The following is a 14,135-nucleotide window of genomic DNA, read 5'->3' on the forward strand; positions in this document are numbered from 1 at the left end:
TTATGTTGTGCGTCTCAGTGCCATTCTTCCTGATGATGGTTGTTTTGTTATTTTCCTCACAGCTGGCTATTGAGTCTCACCACAGGTGTGTCAAAGTGGGCAAGGAGGAAAATACTCTGGATTTATGAAGTGACCATAAACTGCACACGCAAGACCTAACACGGTAGCTTTATCAGACCTGATTTTAGTTATTGGATAATTATTTTAAAAAGGGTTCAATCTGAGACAAAGAATCATTACATTTTATGTAGTGAAGCAGGGACACATAGAAAACATGCTGTTCAGTCCATGAAGCATGGACAAACTTTTAAGTAAAATTATGTTTTTCAATTAGGAAATGTTGGTTGAATTACTTTAAAGTGCAATTTTGATAATGGAGACTGTTTAAGGCTGAACAGAACGATTTTTGATGAAGACGTCATAATGGTCGTCAGATGATTTGTACCCCGTGGTTTCACCATGTCTTCTTTTCCTGCCACGTACTGTTCATGTTGCCATTTTTCTGAACCCCAAGGTCTTGGTGCCAGTGTCCCTTTGAAACAGCTGTCACTGCGTTTAACTGGGGTTTGGGGGCTTTGAGCCCCACCTCTGTCAGGTATCTAACGCCTCACAGTCAGACTGACTTGGGAGTTCAGGAGATAATAATAGTAGCCTATATAAGAGACTCATAGTCTTGTTTCAACTCTTGTGAACAGAGGAGCAGAATGTTTGGTTTGGCCAGACAGAGGAGGTGGTACCCATTAGCAGAGACCATGGTGATCACATGCATTTCTAAATGTATTTCTAAAGAATATACACGTCCATCATTCCAAATAGAATTACTTAATGTAAATGACTATTCCGTTTTAGTACAGAATCTGTCGTATGGTGAAACTATGAGGAAACCTCTTTTATTGTTGAAGGAAAACAACCCTCTCACTGACATATTTCTCCCTCTTACACATCTGGCATCCTGGGGCTTTGCACCACCTCGGTAAAGTTTGTGTTGAAGCAAACTAATGTGAAGGGGTGGGTTTCTCAGAGCCTTCTTAACGCTACGTCATTCCTCAGTTTGTACATCCTTAGCTAAAGATACCTAATCTAAGAGATACTTTAGAGAGAGATAAAGGTTGGTCTGGATTTATAACCACGACAATTTTCCAATAAAACTAAAACTAACATTTTAGAACCTAACCACGTTGTATGCACTAACTGCAACAAGATATGTGTTGCATTACATTTTTGCTTCATTAAATCAAAATAAAAAACAGCTGTATTAATGAATTAGGTGTTATTTTTCAATCCCTTTCAAATACAAATCTATGTGTAACATCTGGCCTACAGTTGTCATTTTTTGTGAACTGTTTTGACTTAAAAAGCATCACATTTCTGGTTGATGTTCTTTTTCATAATGATCACCTGCGCTTCAGTCTGAGTCTGCCCATTAAACTCAGCTCACGTATACTCAACCCTACGTGAATGACGGTAATTGATCCAAGAAACATGGATTCAGCTTCTTGAGGCGTACATAAAAAACGTTCTCTAATGGGAACTCTTAAGAGATGCTTTGGCAAACACTTGTAGAAAAGTCAACAACTTTAGGAGACACCTTTCATGTCTTTGTAAAACACTGCGTAAAACCCCCTGTACTACCCTGCCGGAGGCAACCAACACAAGACACAAAAACACCACCTCCCACATACCACCTGTTTAAGTGAATAGCCTTGATTTGGGTTAAATGTACCAAACAGTCAATGATCCTTTGCCTTGTTGTGGGCTGGAGGGATGGACAGGGACAAAGGATGAAGCAGATGGCTCCACATCTGGTTGGGGCTCCACGCAAATGTTGTATGCAGTGTGTGACAGCCATTATTTTAAGTGGTGGCCATCTTTTGTGGCTAGTATGGGCTTCGATTGAGTGTTGCAGAAGGTAAACTGATTGCAACACAATGCAGAGGCTGTCATGAAAGTGGCAAGACAGGCGAAACATGCAGATGCCACACATACAATTACTAATACACACCCACACACACTCACAGAAACACACACACACACACACACACGCACGCACGCACGCACGCACGCACGCACGCACGCACGCACGCATGCACACACACACACACACACACACACACACACACACACACACACACACACACACACACACACACACACACTTAAATCTTTTTTGTTCCCCTTCTTCTATTCCTTTTAAACATGGTCCTGTTTTTTGTGTCTTGTGTCCCTGTCGTGTATTTACAGTAATCAAATAGTCAGACACCAACTAGTTTTTCTAAGTCATTTCCTCTTCTTACACATTCTCTATCTAACTCACTGAAATCCTGAAAATAATTTATCAGTGTGTTAGTGAATTTAGATTTTCAATCCAATTTCAGTACGAGTTGGCCATTTATTGGATTAATATATCGACAACTACAAATTCAATTTAAAAACGCTGTCACGATGGAAAAATAAATCATTCAAATCCATTCCACACAGTAGGCTTGTAAAGACACAAATACAGCATTGGCTTAAGTAAACCACACCGATGCAAGCAACATTGTGAGTGGATTCAACTTCACACAAGGTGTGAAGGTAAATACATAATTTGTTCTGAAATTTAAATCCATTCCAACCTCAATTTGTTTGTCAAATTGATCTGCTCAAAAACCTGCATATGCTCAGGCCTGCAAAAACACACAAGCACACGCACACACACACGCACACGCACACGCACATGCACACGCACACGCACACGCACACGCACACGCACTCACGCACACACACACACACACAAAGACATGCACTGATAGTTCCTCTAAAAACCCAGTCGCTACATGACAGACTGTGTCTGCCTACCTGCCCTTTGTTCTGAAGGCTCTGAGTGAGTGAGGAACGCTGCAGTCTGACACAGGCCGTGCACAGTGACCACAAGCCTGTGTGCGCATCCTCCATGCCACGCTTATTCAGTTAGTCCAAAGTTCAACTGGTCATCAAGGGAGACCCCAGGTTGGTGTGGGTGGAGGTTTGGGTGTGGGTGTTTGTGTGTGAGCCCCAGCCTTTGAGATGAGGCTGTGTATCATGTTGGTGTTTGATGGGTCACAGACCATCAGGGTTGAATAGTTCATAAGATCGACTTCTTTGGTCAAACATGCTGTCTCACTAACTCCACCGCGAGGCATAGAAGTGACTACTGGAATTCAGTTAGCTTATCTATCTATCTATCTATCTACATATCTATCTATCTATCTATCTATGTATCTATCTATCTATCTATCTATCTATCTATCTATCTATCTATCTATCTATCTATATATATATCTATGTAATGAATATGTTTCCCCTTAATGCTCCATCTCCCACTATATGTCTGGTTCTGTCTTTCTCTCTCTTCTCTCTCATCAATTAAATCTGATTAAATCTATTAGTGATGTTATTGTTGTTGTAGGAGGACAATTAGCCGAGATGGAACTTGCATATGTAATATGAGCTAACCTTTCTGAAATTACCATACGTATGAGCTGAAAATGAACAGAGGAAAACATGAGGCTACATAGACAATGTAGACAATGCAGACAATGTTACATTCTGTAAGGTTGTGGCATAAGAGAACACATCTATCCGCAATTTGCAATCTTTCCGCCTCTTCTAAGGTATCACAGTATCACACGTCTTGTCCACCTACACTGCATGTGAACTACATTTCCCTACAGCACTGCTTTGTATTTGTATTTCATTTTGTCCTTCTTTCCTTTTTGTGTACATTTCTCACATCTGTATACAGTATACCTTTTTCCACTTTCTGTCAACTGAAGGACAGTGGCGATGACGGGAGGCAGACGGAAAGAAAATGGCTGAAAGGGAGATACGGCAAGATTCTCGTGTATGAAATAATTATCACAGATGAAAAGAGAGAGAGAGATATCTCACAGAGAGAAGGGATAGACAGATCACATCCTTCTGTCTCTGTTCCTCCTCTCTCGTCCTGCAAGCCATTGCATTCTGTCATGATGTAAGTCTATGTTGTGTGAGAGATACATTTCTTTCTTGCTTTTAATTGAATAAGGTTTGTTCTTGAATTTGTATTTTATTGTTTATTTTATTTATTTTCTTTGACTTGATCGATACAACCTTGACAGCTAATCACAGTCTATGTTTTATCACTGCAGGTAAGGCCATATAAATCTATCATAGCAATTGAAAGAAATGCAGGAGCGGGAGATGGGTATCATGTATAGGATGGGACATCATGAGTGCCCAGTGACATTTCGTATTCCGGTCTGTCATGAGAAATGCCACTGCTGTCATAACACTGATAGAATGGCCCTGGGATGTGTTTACCTACATTCATGTGGACGAAAGCAGTATTTTGTCAGTGAGTATAGCTGCAGGTAGTGCATTGAAGTAGTTGAACACCCAATCAAATCCCTTCTCGTTGTTGACAGGCACTTTGTTTCAGGGAGGCACATGGGAAATGACACATACGCACACGCACGCACACACACACATGCACCCACACACACACGCTCTCACAAACATGCTTTAATGTTCTTCTCAAAAATGAGGTTACCTGTCTTACCCACATTTTCCCACACAAACTTACTATTCATCTCACATTTGGTCTGTTTGCATCTGGTCACCCTAGTGTGTGTGTGTGTGTGTGTGTGTGTGTGTGTGTGTGTGTGTGTGTGTGTGTGTGTGCGTACAGGTGAATGTGGGGTTACCGACATTTAAAAATCTTGTTTGATTTCCTGGCTTAAAAACTAAGAAAGTAGGAAGCTGAACAAGTCTCCCCAAAATAAATCCATCCTCACCACAATGCTATGGTGTCAAAATGGCGTCTCAGTCAGAGAGATGAAAGAATAGGTTATACACAACATTCCTCTTGTGTATAATGTGCGTTTTGAATTTGGCTCTAGTGGATATTAGCTGTTTGATTATTGGCCCCACTCTATTGTACCAGTAAAATGGTCTGGAGCATTCTAACGAGTCGCCCTTTCCTTCCTTAATGAGGTTTGTCCAGTGCTCTCCTGGTGGGTATTCCCTAGAGGTCTGCCTGCTGAGGCTCTTATTCCATTTGCTGTGAGTTTCAGTGGGATGCATTAGTGGCATGTTCAAAGATTCAAATAAGCTCTACTACATGAATATTGACTCATGGTCTAGAATGTGGAATGCCATTTGGGAACTCAAAATGTTCTCATAGATTCCAAAGGAAATGGCGATTAACATTCATCACAAACACCCTCAGATTCTTTTCAGCGAGTGAAATAGAATAGAGAATATCAGTAAATCTCTAAATGGCATAGGGTGAGCAAATGGCTTTAGTTGCAGTTTGTAAACAACATCAGGATCAGGGACTGGGATAATTGTCAAGAGGTGGTTGGCAAAGCAAATACAGTCGGTTTAAAATGATTAGTATCTATTCATGTGTGGAAAAGCAATATTTCTAATTCTGAATAGACCAAGTAGCCAGGTCCAGAAACGTAGACTTCACTCACACCTCAATTGGTTTCTTTCTTTCTTGCATAGTTCTTGTTAGTGTTAAGTGTAGCATTCATAATTTCATAATTATCAGAGTCATTTTTCTATAGGGTGAAGCTCAGAAGCTTTAGCCCGTCACCTTCTCTGTAAAACTTGACAGGTGATGAAATGCTTTTTTAACCTTTGGAGTCTGACCCAGCCCCCTCTGCCCCCCATCAATAAGGCCTTAACTACCTCTCAGACTGTGGAGGCTTTGGGCCTGGGTTTATGGAGGTATCGATTGCTCATTTCACTCAAGTGAAATTTCATATGGGCTATTCCACAGAGTCTGGTGCTCTCCACTCCTTCACTCGAGAATCCCTCCAACTGTCAGGCTGTTTTGAAATGTTGAGTTTGCCTCCTGGGAGTAGAGGTAGTGGTGAGGAGAGGAGGAATTGGAGGGACCAAACCGCTGAAGTGTGAGGGGACACTAAACTTCCATTCATTTATCTTTCTCTATGTCTCGCTCAGCCTCCCACTGTTCTCCTCTGCTTCTGCTTAGGCTGCCAGTAGGGGTATATAATTGACTGTCTCCTTTGGATTCATGTGGTGCAATTAGATTACGGTCTAATCCTGTGGTGTCTTGAAAAGAACGCATGTTTGAGACGTTTGTATACATACAAGCTAATTAACAGAAACAATGTATAACTGCACATATGAGTACCCCTATGTCTACGTCTGTAAAAAGTGTGACTCATTTTGCCGTTCGTTCCTGAGGAATGCCCTGACAGCATTGCGTCACACGTGGCAGCAGAAACTGCAACCTGTAATTTTGAAAATGAGGGGTGGATATATGGGTGGGTGCGTGCGTGCGTGCGTGCGTGCGTGCGTGCGTGCGTGCGTGCGTGCGTGCGTGCGTGCGTGCGTGTGTGCGTGCGTGCGTGCGTGTGTGCATGTGCTTGTGCACGTGTGTGTGTGTGTGCATGTGCTTGTGCACGTGTGTGTGTGTGTGTGAGTTTGTGTGCCTGCCAGTGTGTGTGGCTGTGTGCCTGCCAGTGTGTGTGGCTGTGTGTGTACGGGGGTATAGTCAGCTGTCAGGCTTCAGACACATTCAGGGTGAGTCATTATCATCTTTTGCTCTCTTTGCACTGGGCAGATGGGTGAGGCATGACAAAATCCTCTCACATTCTCGCTCTCTTTCTTCTTCTCTCTTCTTGATAACCTTTTGTCTTCTTCTCGTGGTCTTATCAACAGGATTTCATGGAATGGGTCAAAAAAACGACTTGGGCTGTCTGGAGGAGTGTCATTCTATAATTGGGGATTGGGTGACTCTGCATATGGGTTGGATGGAATGTTTATGAACATATTTGAAATCAGTTTCAAAACCAAAGGAAGTGTGCAAAAACACTGCAATGTAAACAGCACACCACACTTGTACTTATTCAGTAATACACTAATACTGATACACAGGTGATCTTCATGTTGTTTTCCAGACTGCAGACTGCACTTGCTGCAGGGAAGTGCTTCTGCTCCAGGATGTTATTCTGTGACCTGGGTGCTCCCTGTTGTGTGTGTGCTTCCCTGTGCGTCCCCTCTAGGGCAACTACCACAGCATCCACAAACCAGCACGGTTCTGTTTCGGGGTTCACTTGCTCTTGCTCTCTAAGATTTCACACTTCAAAGCATCATGTGAGTAGACTTTCTCTCAGACCTAAGAGGGAAAAGCAATAGCAATCACAGCAAAATAACTCTTCAGTGTTATAACTCGTTTGAGAAAATGGCAGAACATGGTTCCATTGAAGATTGCTGTGGAGGGGAAGGGGGGTGGTGGTGGTGTGGGGTGGCAGGGTGAAAAACAAGAAAAAGACGACTGCCAAGGAAAGAGAGGTTTAGCAAGGCGAGGAAGACAAGTGATGGTAGCTAGGTGTGTGGAGGGAAGGTTAAGTGAGCAGAAACACATTTGGTCTGAGGCAACACCATTATTTTGGACAAGTCTGATCATGCATGTTTGTACATATATGCGTCTACCAAGTGAAGATCAGTTCTGTGTTCGTGTGTGTGTGTGTGTGTGCGTGAGAGAGATTCTGTGTGTGTGTGTGTGTGTGTGTGTGTGTGTGTGTGTGTGTGTGCGTGTGTGTGTGTGTGAGTGTGTGTGTGTGTGTGTGTGTGTGTGAGAGAGAGAGATTGTGTGTATGTGTGTGTGTGTGTGTGTGTGTGTGTGTGTGTGTGAGAGAGAGAGAGAGAAAGTGTGTGTGTGTGTATGTGTGTGTGTGAGAGAGAGAGAGAGTGTGTATGTGTGTGTGTGTGTGTGTGTGTGTATGTGTAAGTGAATGGTATACAGAAGAGAGCACTTGTTTAAGACAGCATTTGCAGTAATCAGGCAGTCAGAGTGGCAGGCACACTGCGTTGCCGGCACATGGGCTTAGTAATGGATATCCAGTGTGCTTCCAGAAGCTTCTATGCGCAGTAATCAGCGGTGGGAGAGAGGGAGCACAGCTCCGGTGCCACACTTTACAGCTCCCTCCTCCTCTATCATTGCTTTCCATCCTTGCTCCTTTCACCTGAGAAAAAAACACTCTTTCACTGGCACACCTCCCACTGAGGGATAGCCCCCCTCAGTCTGCCACCATACCTCCTGCTCTCCATTCATCACCGTCTCTCCTTCACCTCCCCTCCTATGTCTGTCTTTCCTTTCTTTCTGTTCTCTACGATTTTCAGTCATTCATTCAATTATTTCATTTGTAATATTATTATTATTTATACTGGTATTATTGTTATGATAATAATAATAATTATTATTTATTAATAATAATGTATTAATAATAATAGCACATATTGCTATTATGATTATTGTTATTATTATTATTTGTATTATTGTTATTATTTTCTGACACAATGACATCAACATTATAACTGTGGAGAGGGGAGAATAACCCTGCTTTTTCTTGCGAATTTACACTGCAAGCAATTCTCTGTGAATGTTAAGCTTGTGAGCTTATCTGATATGTCATAATACAATTATAATAACAAATATTTTTCAGGGGTAAAAAAAAAACATATTTAAACGTTGAAATGTTGATGCCACTATCTGCACGTTTTCACAATTGTGTTCACGTAACTACTGCAACAACAGATCCAACGGATGGCACCATTGTTGTTAAAAATCCTATCACGTCATAACTGATTTTCTTCCTTTTCTCAGCACCTTTGACACCTCAATTCAGGGAATGTTGTGCAGTAAAAAGCTGAACTTGCAAGATTGGATGCGAGGCTGATTGAATACAATATTTACAATTTGTTGCACTAGAACACTAATCCATGAAAAAAATTATGTCAGTCAGTAATTGGGCAGTGCTGTCAAGATTCTTTGAGGACAATTGGTCCAATTGAATCGAAGTTTTTCTTCATCATTAAATTATATTCTCCTCAAGTGCAGTGGTGGATGGCAGAGTCTATCTCATTAAAGATGATCCCTGAGGAGCTAGTAGGTATGAATGAAGAGAGGACTATACTTTCTTTCTCAATTTTCATTTAATTATGACACCACATTCAGTATTATTATTGATCAGTGAAAAGCAGGATATAATTATGCACATGTTGAACCTTCTTCTACATTCTACAGGTCTTGTCATGCAGTGACAACTACACAATGATATACATACACAGTCCTCAAAACCCTCCCAGTCCCAGTCCCGTCTCAGCCTGCCAGGCTTCCAAAGCAGTCTCAGTGTTAGCATGAATCATAGTGTTGTCTTCTCTCACAGTGAAGAAGTATGGATTTAGACCCACATGATATTTACCCAGAGCTATCACACTATGATACTTACACCGTGTGAAAGCTACTAGATGCAGAACCTCTCATATGGATATACTTTTTGTACAATACTAGTTATAATTCATATAAGACTTTATACACAAATCTCTTTACATCAATGTAACAGTCTAACAACAACAACCGTAGAAAGTAGCTCTGGGTGCCTTCTCTCCCACAGACCGTCCCAGGGTGAGTTATTCTGATGAGGCTGAGGACAGGACAGGACGTGGGAATGGTCAGCTGGATATTGGTGGAGACTTCATGAATGAGAGAATATGCTGTGCTAGATCGCACAAATGCTGTTTTAAAGACAGGTGATTATCCCCATACAAGCAGAATTTGTTTAAGAGAACGAAGGCCAATATCTACATACTTGCACTCACACACACACACACACATACACACACACACACACACACACACACACACACACACACACACAAACACACATACAGAGTGGGGAAATGACAGAAGCGGCTCTAAATGAACCTGTCACTATGGATCTATAATTAGGGGTGCTGGAGCTTTAAAGAAATCCTTTTAACAAGGCTGATAGCAGCCCAGACTTTAAACACTGAGTCCTATTAGCGGCGGTGGTGTGAGGGAGCGGAGTGAACTGCTCACTAGTGCTAGTGCCAGATAACAAGGCTGGCCGACACCACCGAGGCTGATGCATGATCACAACACATCATTAATTTCAGCACTGGGAACTGTGATACAGTAGAGAAAAACACCTTCATCATGCTGCTGGACTTTGTTTAAGGGTCAAAGGGACTTTGTCTAAGTAAAGAACAAAGCAATGTTTACGGATGGCATGCTCTAATAAGTGGATGTTTTCCAGCATTGTGATCCCTAGTCCCGCAGCTGCTTACGGGTTGGTGATATGCTGTTAAGCTTGTTAAGCTGTCGAACAAGAGCCTTGCAGACAGGCCTTTAGTTTGTGGCTTTCTGTGAGACGTGTCAGAACAATGCTCACTACTGATTAATAAACCCAATTGAGTTGAATCGACTAGACCTGAAATGTTTTTTCTAGCATTTCAACTTTCTCTTTCCTTCTGTGCATCTCTTGTCATTCCTCTCTCAGTCTCTCTTTGTCTGTTTGAGTCAATAATGAGCAGATCTGGCTGTCTCTTCACTGTGCACACAGAAATTAGATTGAACAGATTTTGTGCCGCAGGTATCCGTCCCATTCGTGACATTGTGAAATTTTTAGCGATTATGAGTTGTGAAAAAAGACAAGAGTTTCTAACACCCCCCCCCCCCCCCCCCTGGGTGTGTTTGTGAGCCTGTGTGAAGCTCACAAATCTTTTCATATTCAATGTCAATGATTTTCCCAAGTCACGTCTACCCCACTCTCACCACACACACAGCACAGGACACGTCTACCCCACTCTCACCACACACACAGGAACACACGCTCACATAGTCAGATACACACGTACACACACATACACATCTAGACATACACACACACACACGGCCTGACACAAACACACACAGACACACACAAGAAATGCTCTGCTTCAGTGGTCCCACAGTTCTAAACTGAGCTACCTAGCTCCACACGATTGGCAACTTCATTCCAACCATTAAAAAAGCAGTTTTACCTTGTAAGGCCACTGTTACTTGCCTTAAAGGTGAAATATCCCCAAAAAAGGATACTTCAGGTACGTGGCTGTGTTCATTTCTACCAGTACTGGCAAATGGGGCAAAGTGTGGGATTGGAGATCCATAGTGTATTGACAACCCCAGTTGTTCACAAAGGCCTCTCTTCATTGTTGTTGTTGCTCTTGTTGTTGTTGTTGTTGTTGTTGTTGTTGTTAATAAGGGGATGCACAAATAACACGAAATACAAGTGTGAGTACTTACACTTGTGTACTTGCTAATACTGAGTATCAATAACAGTCTAGTATCGATATGCTGGTGTTCTATACATTTCTCATACCCATCTATTTCCAGGAGGCAAGTCTGATAGGGCGGCGAAAAATGACAGAGCACCTCATGACTGCAGCCTTGAGTTTAACGTAATTTTGACATGAGATGGTATTGGTGTGTGGTATAGGATCATTTTTATCGATATGAATATGAGCACGGAATTGGTCCATCGGTGCGTCCCTCTTGTATCTTTATGGTGGTTGTGGTACACACAGTGGGAAGTCCCTAACCAATAGCACAAGGAATTTCATTTTTTTTTCTGTGTTTAACAAAAAGAGTCTTGTTATTGAGGTTTTGATACTGTTATGACCTGACTCATGGGCTGCAACACATAATATGTTAATCAAGAATCAGGGGGGTGAGTATCAAAGAGTCCAAAGACGAGACTGGTGTGCTCCAGTCTCCAGAGTGTGGGAGAATGCAAGGCTCTCAAACAGCATGGCTTTGATCCATGGCTCCTCAGGTGTGGACCATCAAGCACACTATGCCCATGCACCACCCAAAGGCTGTTGCACTGTCACTGCAAGACCAGTGGTGTGTACCATTACTCTGCCATCCACCACTGCACACGTTCCCAGTCACAGTGCAACTGAAGTAGTCTATACTCACAATCTAAAAGCACAACAATCATTAATCAAGGAATCATGAATACATGATACACTTCACCAGCTATTGATCAATTCACGCAGTTATGTGAGCCAAAGTAAACCTCTTCATGAGGTGCAGTTTTGCCCACTATCTATCTCTGCTCCATGCTGCTCTGCGGGTCTTTTTAGGCTAACGGCTGAGGGAGAAATGCAGAACATTGGCACTCTCCATGGTGCTGAGCCCGTCCCTCAGGTAAAACTGTCTTTTCTACTCCATACCTAAGGTTCTTGCAGCAGGAGCACAGACAGGTGTGCACACATTTTTGTATGTGTGTGCAAAATAATGTTTAACTTTGTACTGTGATGCACCACTACACCACTGACCTTTTAGTGAAATGCTGATATAATGTATATGTGTGTGTGTGTGTGTGTGTGTGTGTGTGTGTGTGTGTGTGTGTGTATGTGTGTGTTTTTGTATTGGAGAAGGTTGGTGCGTCTTGTGATAGGTGAGAGAAGCCCCCCCTGAAGCCTACAGCGCTGCAGCAATTAGCCTCATTTGTATGCCTGTCACCATGGTTAAGATATGGACAGGGTGGGTGGACGTGTGGCTGGGTCCTGACCTTTTCAGTCTTGTCCAGCTGGAGTCTGCTCAGAATACTGCCCACAGGAAGTCAGTGATATTTGCCCATGCAAGAATCACCATTTTCACACGGCTGCTAAAATGGCTAGCCTCAGGGGGGAGATCCATGTCATCATGATTTCATCTGCTTGTCTTTTCATTCATTTAATTATTCATCCATGTTTTTGCTTAAGACAGACCTCTGGATAGACTTTAGACCACCACAGTTGTGACAGGATAAATCTGACTTGCTAACACATGCAGTCTCTGGTTGTAGGCACCATGTCACACTGTGAAATTATACATTCATTTTGATATTCATATCCATGCCCCCCTCCCTACCTCCATGCCTCTGTTCATCCCTCTTGCACACATTCTGTATGTCTTCCTTGTTCTCTATGAAAGTGTTTGTATTCATGCTGAAGTCGAAGCCTAAATTCGCATGTTAATCTAGGGAGACTTAGAAGCTGCTTTTTAACAGTTTTTTTTTTCCAGAAAAAAATGGCTTTTGAGTTGAAAGGTTAGATGACTGTGTGGGCATGAATGGCTAATTACCAGTTTTCTGGCACATTACTCCATTGGGATTGATAGACAGTGAAGTAGACCAGCAGGGAGTCCATTCATTTAATTCTAAGTATGTGTCAATGTAACCTATATATGTGAGCTTGTGTGGATGAATGTGTGTGTGTGTGTGTGTGTGTGTGTGTGTGTGTGTGTGTGTGTGTGTGTGTGTGTGTGTGTGTGTGTGTGTGTGTGTGTGTGTGTGTGTGTGTGTGAAAAACATACTTTTTGGAAGGAATCATTATGCCAGTTTTATGTATGATGTGTTGTGTTCGTTGAAAGGAGAAGAAATGCAAAGGTGCGACCCCATTCACTCTGTAGACAGTTCCACTCGTTCTATTGTGTGCGTGTGTGCATTTGTGTGTGTGTGTGTGTGTGTGTGTGTGTGCGTGTGTGCGTGTGTGCATGTGTGCGTGTGTGTGTGTGTGCGTGTGTGCGTGTGTGCGTGTGTGCGTGTGTGTGTGTGTGTGTGTGTTTTAAAATATTTTGTGTGTATAGGTATATCACCAATATCACACTGTATTCAATATCAGTATCTTCCTGTTTTTTCTTCTCTTTCCCACATCCCATGATCTTTGTCTCTAGGGCCTCTCCAGCCTTCTCTGTCTATCTCTTTTGTTTTTTCTTCTGTCTTTTGCTCATTCATTTTAACCCATTTGTTCTCTCCAGATTCCTCCTGCACTCCTCTATCTTCTTCCCTGCTAGAGTTGAACGTGTGTCTGTCTCTCTGCTCTGGAAGGTCAGTGTGGTTCAGGGATTGGTGCCTGACTGGAGGAAGGGGGACCACTAGCCCAGAGTGTTGGTGTTTGTATCGTGACTGCGTCAGCAGGTGGCACACAGCACGCTGTCGGCTGATCTTCATTAGTTCCCAATCCCTGTGAGTCTGCCTCCTATTCACATGCAGCTCATGTGCAGTGTCACAGGCATCACGGTCAAGAGCGTCACAATGGACTGGTGGCTGCCAGGTCCTCAGAGTCCAGGGCTCCTGCTCTCGTCTCCCCAGCTCCTGCACCTGAGAGCGGGTTTCCGGTTCCCCTCAATCCCCCTGTGCTCGCCAGGTTCAGGATCAATGCTGGTCCTCCTCCTTCTCCCCTGTCCCCATCCATCTTGAGAGCGTGTGTTGGCTGTAATTGAGAGGAGCGGCAGGGGGCCTGCAGAACGGGCTGGCTGCAGCAGAGCC

Source organism: Sprattus sprattus, assembly GCF_963457725.1.
Source record: "Sprattus sprattus genome assembly, chromosome: 18".
In the NCBI taxonomy this organism is placed as follows: Eukaryota; Metazoa; Chordata; class Actinopteri; order Clupeiformes; family Clupeidae; genus Sprattus; species Sprattus sprattus.